Genomic DNA, 9,476 nt, shown 5'->3' with positions numbered 1-9,476 from the left:
TATCAAATAAGATAATAAAAAAAAACCAAAAATAAATAAAAATAAAAATAAAAATCAAAGAAAATATTAAAAATTCAAATAGATAAGGAAGAATTACAAAAGCCCATTTATATATCAATAGTTAAAATTGCAAGTTCACGAAGTCTGGATTGACCAATTGAATTTCTTCTATAAACAAACCCATATCATAAGAAACAATAAAATGACTCTGAGTCGACGACATAGCGTTGCTTTTAGAATTTTGGGATATGAACAAAATATACGTGTATAACGAGCGCTTTAGAACCGTGACTATTTATAACATTTTTTTTATAAACTTATGTATATAAAAATATAATATATGTCTTGGATGTCCCACAACCTCAAGGGCCCGCATGCACCGCATACCCCCTCCCCCCGTCATAGTTACACCACTGCATATAGAAAATTTGACGATTCTAAAATTGAAAACTGTATATTTGCATAGCGGACAATCATTCATCATTAAATAGTAGACTCAGTGGGGTGTTAATTCACCCGAAATTCTCCCACGTGGTGTCACGTGCGTGCGTACTAATGAACGGGCTCGCAAATTAGGTCCGGAATCAGTAACATTCGGACCGCGTTTGACAATGGACGCGCGTCTCGTTTCGCTCCCGGTTATACAACACGCTGTGAGACCAACTCCGTAGACCGGTCGAATTGCCGCCATAAAACCGGCGAGCACAAAAACCGGTCCCCCGGTTTCGGCAAAAACACCTTGTGCAACTAACACGTGTGTGTGTGTGTGCCTACGTATAGAATACATAACCGCGAGTAAAATGGGTCGGTCAATCTGAAAATCAGTCATCCAGTCTCTCGTGCTCTGTGGCCTATTGTCAATAGTGTTCGTGTGTGCATGTGAGTTAATCTATATATGCATGTATGTGTTAGTTGGTGTGCAAATATCTGTCGAATCTACCCCAGCGCGAATTTGGCAAGTGCATAGTAGTGCAACTCTCGCTAACTGTCATATCGTATATGTAGGTGTGTGCCGTTTCGCGGTTAACTCACTATACGGGTTTTGAATGATTCATCTTGTTTTGACGGTGAGTGAAAACATTTAATTTGAATTTTTTGTTGTTTATTATTTCATATGTATGTATATTATTAAAAAATGTGTACTCTCCCCGTTGTTGCAAAATTGCATTCGTTGCAAACTCTTCGCTATAAAATGACGATGTTGACAAAAATTGTACGTATGTACATATGTACATATGTTTGAGAAATATTATTTGTATGTACAGGTAGACGTGGTAAAATCTTTCATTTCAAATATTGTAATAAATATTTATATGGAAATGTAGGTATATATATAAATATATATATATATATATATATATATATATATATATATATATATATATATATATATATATATATATATATATATATATATATATATATATATATATATATATATATAATATCGTACAATATATAGATATAGTAAAATTATATACATCTCCTATGCCTTAAGAAGTCTGTCTTAATAATTAAAACAGATTTTATTCGTGAGCTTCTTATAATAATGAAAATTCCGCTTAATTTTGAATGGAAATGAAGTTGAATTAATTCATTGTTATTATAGATCATCGTCCGTATATGTATACTGATGATGAAGTTTTATTTAGAATTATTAATATACATACATATTTGGTATGAATTCACTGTGATTTTATGTTCCTTTATTCAGAATATGTATTTATCAAATTCAAAAGAATTTACCAAATGTAAATAGGAATGTAGACGGAATTTAATTTAATTGTATATGCATATGAATAGCCAGCAGTATGGCTCGGTGGTTGTGTTTATGTTACGTGCCAATCTTTAATGCTACTGGTCAAACTTGGATATTTATGACTCCAAGTCGAGCGTTTCCTATCAGATTTTGCCAATTTATCCGATTTCATTGTTGAAACGGGTCCTCTATCCTACCAAAAACTATCCTACCCGCTATGTCACAAATATCTGAATTTTATTTGAGTAATTAAAAATGCTGCAGTGTTTGTAATTAATTGTCTAGGAAGGCGCATTGGGGTTTACTTGTTGGGCCTTCCTGGTATATACATATATATGTAAAAATAAATAAAATATATTTGTCTATTTGATTTATTTTTAAATCGTCATTTTATTAGATTTACATACAATCATACATAGTTTAGTTTTACATACATAAATACGTCCAAGCATACATAAACATTTTAACTGTTTATAATTTATTGTTGAAATGTTAACCTCTATGAGAATTGTGTAATTGAAAAAAAAACATCAATAGATTTTATCAATAGATTATAATTCATCTAGTATTACAAACGGCTTTGAGTGAAATTTAAATACATACGTTTTTTCGTAAAATACGAGTGGGATTTTAAATCATAATACATATGCGTGTAGTATTTTTTTTGATTACTTTCATTTTCCAAGAAAACTAGTAATAGATTCTAGACAGTTGTTTTAAAAATAGTGGTATATTACTGAAAATAGCATCGATTGAAAGGTAGAATTACACGGGTCTTTTGACGGATAGTATAACTTAATAAGTGGGTATAAGGGATTTACTTTTGAAACAGTTATGATATGTACTTAAATATTCAAACTGTGGCTAGCTTAAGCGAAATTATTCCCGTATTTATTATTTATATATTATGATGGAACATTTCAATAATTTTTCAATTAATTTTTGATGAAAATTTTCCAGACATTATACATAGATACATAAAAGATTTCGAATGCGGAAGAAATTCGGCAAATACAATTATGAATTTTAAGACCTTGGTTCGGTCATGACCAGTTATAACTGCGGTGATAATTATATAATAAAATGCTGTAAATTTGAACTTACGTATGTATGTATGTACATTGAATCGTGGAAAATTAACATGCGTTACTTTGATGTTTGAAAAATCCGTACTTTCCGTGTGCGTAGAATTATTATATAATTATATATTTATATTGATTTTTATTCAATAAAACATGACAAAATTCATATGAGATACAGCTTATATTGAATAACATTGAATAATTAACACAAAAACTTGAAAAACTGGACTCGTAAATGTTGAAAACAAGTGCTAGAAGTTTTTACTATTTTTTTTTAAATTTTAGACTCGGCATTCAACAGACGAACTTGGTAAGTCAATTATTCTTAATTAGACAAATTTGTCAAATACCCTGACAGAACAGTTTGAACAATTTAGTTTTAGGATCAAAGAGCCGATGCTTTAAAAAATTAACGAAGATTAACTACAATGGATGCACGCACAGTTTTGTAGCTAAGACTAATTATTATTTATTTGAGAAACTATGAATTCCATTGTAATTATTCAATTTTATTTTGTTATTCTGTATTTTTATTTTAAATCTACAGTTGTTGTATTCAAATTATTTACAAATCGATTCGAAGTCGAAATCAAAACCAAATTTTGAAGTAAATTTACATGCATATGTATGCATATATAATTGAAAAAATTAAACTACATTACAGTTATTTAGACATTATATACTTCAAGGTTACATACATACATATGTATATACACATTTTATCCAAATTATATACGTAATATGTAAGTAAAATTCATGTCAATTGGGCTATTTATTCAAATCGAATTATATTTACCTGAACGAAGGTAGACAATCGACTCGTGCATACAAAAATTGCAATAAGTGGAAAACCTGAGCAATTTCATTCTTATCATACATACAAATACACGTATGAAATATAACCTATTATTGCTATTTAGTATACAGTATGTTTTTTGTATTTATTTATTTACATACATATATATTTTTACATACATATGTATATACATATATACCAGGAAGGCCTAACAGGTAAACCCCAATGCACCTTCCTGGTCAATTACAAACAATGCAGCATTTTTGTTACATATTCGCTGAATAACGAGACACTGAAAAACTAGGAATCAACGATACATCCATGAATTTTGTACATAAATCATACTCAAATAGTAGTGACATAGTGGGTAGGATGGGTTTTTCGCCAATTTAATGGAGGAACCGTTTCAAACCCTGAAACGATCGACTTGGAGTCCCAAATATCCAAGTTTGATCAGCAGAATTACAGATAACTAATTCGTTTCAATCAAGGTCAACTCACGGGTTCGAACCCGGTGCCCTCTCGACGCCCGGCAAAAGCCCATCCACCGAGCCGTGCTGCTGGCTTAATGTATTTGTTCATATTGATATTAAAACATACATAAAATATGTATATATTTTACATATAATATATCGATGCAAATATGTATCTAGATCAAAAATACAATATATGTATATATATATATATATATATATATATATATATATATATATATATATATATATATATATATATATATATACATATAATATACATATAAGTAAAATGTTTCATCATATCCGCCCACTTTATATGACTCATTTTATGACCAGAACTGGCCGATACTTAACTTCATTTTTATTTTTTATCGCATCAATCAAATATATTGTTACAATATATGTACATACACATATGTATACACATTCATAACATTAATTATTTGAATATAAATAACATTTATTTATTATATCAACATGACAAAATAAATAGTCGTATTACATTTTATGAAATTATAGGACACTGTAGACATAGTCGTTGGTGTGAAACGAGTGCTCTCTGAAAAAGTGAAAAAGTCGCTTCAGAGGCTGGTTCTATAGTTGACTATTATGCAGGTTGATAATGCCGTCGTGACCAAACAATGGAGAGAAAATTAAAAAAAATATATCGTAAAAAAAAAGGCACAGAAACGTCGGTATACCGCTCGCATGCAAAAACGGCTCAGTAATTCAATGCCGCTGAATGCTTAATTACACGAGGACAAAGATGCTGTCAAAAAAAAAGCCCAAACACATAATTAACACGTACATATTTAAATGTATGTGAAGGCTATTGTCCTACCAAAAAGTTGACAATCACTGTCGCATCAGACAAGACGAGTTCCATTGATTTGTTTTAATTTACGTAAATATGTATGTACATATGTTAGAGTCGAATCAATCTATCTATTAAGCATTTGAACGTTTCGATCGACAGTTGGCAGTCCACTCGTTGCGAAACAGTTAAATTCATTATCGAAACTAGCGTTGATTAAATCATCCGACGGGATCAAAGTTTAATGTCTCCAATCGAACCAGCAACTCTCAATTGAAGTGAAAATGATTACAGGCTATGCATACATATCTATTTGCAAAATACGCCTCTTGAAATAATTTGTAGCTCAGTACGATGAAGATGATTACTATGCAGTGGATTTTTTTTTACTTAAAAATGTCAACGATTTACATTTTGAATACTAATTCAAATATGGAAATATCTATGATGGACTGTTACTAAGAGGTTTCCATCGTAATCTAAGGTCAACGATTCAAATTCGGACTTATTATACGTTATTGTTAATACACAAATCGTCAAGTTTGAAAAAAAACACATGAATTTACATACATATTATATTAAACAAATCGTTTGTTTACAATTTAGTTGAATACTGTCTCATCAGTGGAAGATTGCTTCTAAAAGTAACGACGTGTGCTAAAATCTAACCAGCTGTAAAAAATAATCGTTCATAGAAATTTGCACACAATAGATAGTAATAAAACAAAGGAACTGGAATTGCTATAAAATTAACGACATCCCATATATCTATTTTGGCACTTCTGGTGAGGGTTGCGGAAAAACAGGTAAAAGAGTGATGGGAGAGAAGGAATGGGTGAACGTGCGAAACTAACTAGGGTCGAATCAGCGTTTTTACAAATTGGACGAAATAGAATATATTTTCGAGGCCGAAACTGGGCATACAGGCGTGACGATAAATAGTGTGAGAGAACACGTTATGCGAAAACGACATGTGAATCCCTACCATTTAATTGGCGACCCCTGGCAGGTACATATCAATATTGTCGACCCGGTTTGACTGTTCGACTGATATGATATTTTGCATACTAATCGCGTTTCAATAGTCGGTCGCATTTCCGTTTTCCTTTTAATACGTTGTCATTTTTATTACAATAGATATGTATGTATGTATGTACGTGTTTATAGCATTTCCCGATCGATAACATTTGGAAAGTCAATTAGCACCGGAACGGCTACTAGGAAATAAATATTCATAAAAAATGCCATACGTATGTATGAATGTATGTCATCATCATCATTTGCAGCCATTCAACATTCACTGCTGGATGAAGGCCTCTCCAACAGTATGTGTAAGTCATAAAATGTGAGTTCGAATTTTGATTTCAACATATCGAATGTACGGTTAAGACAAATTGTGAAATTTTATTGTTTTACGATATCGTCTAAAATGTTATTTATGGCAATGTGCTGTTTTAAACTTACCCTTGTGATTAAATTTTCGTTTTTTAATATGACGTTCAATAGTAAACTTTGAAAAGTTTAACTTTGTATACATTTGATGCTATTTTAATCGGTAATTAACGCTAATTTTAAATACCTGAGATAATTAGAAGTCCGCTTGTTAATTTTAAATTTATCTTCTTCATTTATTTATTTTTAGATACATATATAATATTAACTTTTAATCTATTTCTATGTTTACTTCATTACTTCGTAACTGACTAAAATAATAAGCAAGCTACACGTTTTTAAAGTATTGAACATTTTTAATCCAGGGCATATTCTAGAAAAAAATTAGAACTTTTCGTATAAAAAAATATGGAATTGAAAATAATTACGCGACACGTTTATTTTTATTAATATATCAAACCATTTTTAAATATGGTTCTCATTTAATTCATTATCTTGTACATTGAATTTTCTTTTAAAATAAAGAAAATTCTAAAAAATTGAAACCATTTTACGGTCTAGAATTTTGTCTGTGCGAATTGAGCACTTCGTTTAAAATTTCGGACAGAAGTTGAAGCTCGCTGTGGATGTGGACGAAAAAGCAACGGAAATCGAAACGATTGAATTCTTTGATGTGCCATTTCCGAGCAAAAAGCGCAATTTCCAATGTCCGGCACCAAACGGCCTGACCATAACTCCAAGTAATTAGAGCTTTACAACCATCAAAGCCGTCATATGTCGAATGAACATCACAAATTCTCGTACAATTCATTGTTCAAAATGTAGACAAAGGGTAAATAATATCAACCTAATACTACTTTTACCTAAATTTAAAGCTTTTGTAAATGCGTAAGGGGCCGTGCAAGTATTAAGTAAGCAAATTTATTACAATTATTTACCCCCTCCTCCCCCTTGTCAGCAAAAGTAAGCAAAGCTCTTACCCCCCCCCCTCCCATGCTTACGAAAACATTGGTACCTATATGCATTTTTCTTTTAATGTATTCTGTGTTGCCAATGTGTAAAAAAGAAATAACTACTGCTGACGTAATCACCATCTCGACCCCCCACCCTCCATGTCATCAAAAATAAGCAAAGCAAAGACCCCCTCGCCCCCCTATAGTGCTTACGTAATACTTGAACGGCCCCTAATGCAATTTGAGAAAATTTGAAAATATGACATACTAGTTGATTTACCCGGCTTCGCTCAGTATTTGTAATATAAACAGCTTAAACATGGCGAATCTAATAGTAAATATTCATTTGTTTTTTTTATTAAATTTATTTGAATCGAAAAAAATAATATTCAACCAGTCGTCATAGAAACTTTGAATTGTTTTCGATGTTCCCAACCAAAAATACTTGTAAACTTACATATAATGTCCCTTTCGAAATTATATATTAGATATATAAATACTTGTTTTAATGGATTTTTCAAGATTTCATAATAGTTGTTATATTATTATTAATATGAAAATTTTTTTTCGCGTTAATATAAACTATTTTATCGTTGATTTGACGATAGAATCTATTGATTTTGGCTCTGTTTCGTAAAATATATGTGTATTCATAGTAAAACTGGTATGGACGGAGAAATTTTTTAATGAGAGTCGTTAGTTTTTATTATTACTAACCTCGATTTTGTAGAATCGATTTTGTCATGTGACGAAGTTTGGGTTCTTATCCGATCGTTTTCAAACTTGACCATTTTGCTCGGTTTGGTTATCAATATAAGTGGAAATTATGTCCGCCATTACCATGGTGAAAAATAATCATGATAGACACGTTTGAAAATACTTCATCTTCGTTCACGGTGACGTCTATCGTCCACACTGGCGCATTTGTCCACTCTGTTCTGATCGTTTTTTCCCTTTTCGTCCCCCTCTCACTATGGAAGATTGAACACTTTACCATACTCATGATCAAAGTTTACGGAGAGAATTGGTGATTTCTCAATTTAGAGAACTCTTCGTACTAACCTAACCAATAAACAAATTAAAATAATTTGTAAGTAATAATTACATAATATTGTATTTAAAAATAAAATTATCTAAAACTTAAACGTATAAAATAAAAATAAAAATTGTAAAAAACAATTTTTTTAACAACTATCCTCTTCTATATTTTGTTTATAAAATTAATACAATATATAAAAAATAAATTTATTAAAGAAAAACCTAATGTACTAAAATATTAAAAATAATTAAAATATAAAATAAAAAGGCAATTTAAACAATATTTCAATAACAAATTTACGACAATATAAACTATAAATACATACATTTATAAAATGTGTGGGATTTCATGACTAGGATTTCAATCAAAAAGATTTCTATGATTGGGACTTCAATCAATCTTTATATCATTACATACGTACTTACGCGGAGGGATTACGCGGTACTTATTTAGGGAGCATTATAAATAGAATCACTAGACTGATTGTATTATGTTGTAAACAAAAGCCTTATCTATTGGCAGACAAATTACTCGCCCTGAGAAATAACTACGAATGACAAACTGCTGGAAACACATTGCCAATTCGTTCGTAGAAAAAACTCTCCGTCAATGACCACTTTAATAATTTGACGAAAAATTTGTTAATAGGATCAACACAATATTTGATTGATAAAACTTTATTGCTAGTTTATTCAAGGTGGTAAGATTATTTATTTTATATGAATTCGCAATATGATTGATTTTTCGTTTTCAATTTATTGTTTTTAGTATGTTGATAATTCCTCTTAAGTGACATTCAGGATATATATGTATGTGTGTACAATGTACACAAATATGAAATCTACATACATACGTACATCTAATTTGTAACTTTGATCGTGTGAACATCTCTAGCTAATTTACAATAAGATTAGTTTATAACCCATGGTCACTTGTTTCACCATATTGACGATAGATATTCACCTGAAGACCTTGAATCAGGTTTTACCAGTTTAATGTGTACCTGTACGTTTTGAGGCGAATACAGTTTTTTTATTGCAATTCCTGTAAGTTTTTTCTTGTACATTCATTGCCATATACGAATTTAAGTCGAACTCACCCAACCGTGCTGTAAACAAGAAATCTATATACATATTGTTGTTATGCCTATAATAGGTTAATTAAT

The 9,476-nt window shown here is 30.6% G+C and overlaps 1 protein-coding gene across 1 annotated transcript in view; it reads left to right on the top strand.

The window, feature by feature from the left end:
- The first annotated feature begins 583 nt into the window (after positions 1-583).
- The window catches only part of Oamb (Octopamine receptor in mushroom bodies), a 140,209-nt gene continuing 131,316 nt past the window's right edge, over positions 584-9,476 (top strand). The window contains exon 1 of the mRNA XM_077446739.1: positions 584-1,067. The gene's annotated coding sequence lies outside the window, so the exon portion shown is untranslated. The remainder of the gene's footprint in view (positions 1,068-9,476) is intronic.

The sequence above is a fragment of the Arctopsyche grandis genome, chromosome 3 (assembly GCF_051622035.1).
Source record: "Arctopsyche grandis isolate Sample6627 chromosome 3, ASM5162203v2, whole genome shotgun sequence".
Lineage (NCBI taxonomy): Eukaryota > Metazoa > Arthropoda > Insecta > Trichoptera > Hydropsychidae > Arctopsyche > Arctopsyche grandis.
The sequence above is the reverse complement of the archived record's forward strand: the minus strand, read 5'-3'. Positions and strand labels throughout refer to the sequence as shown.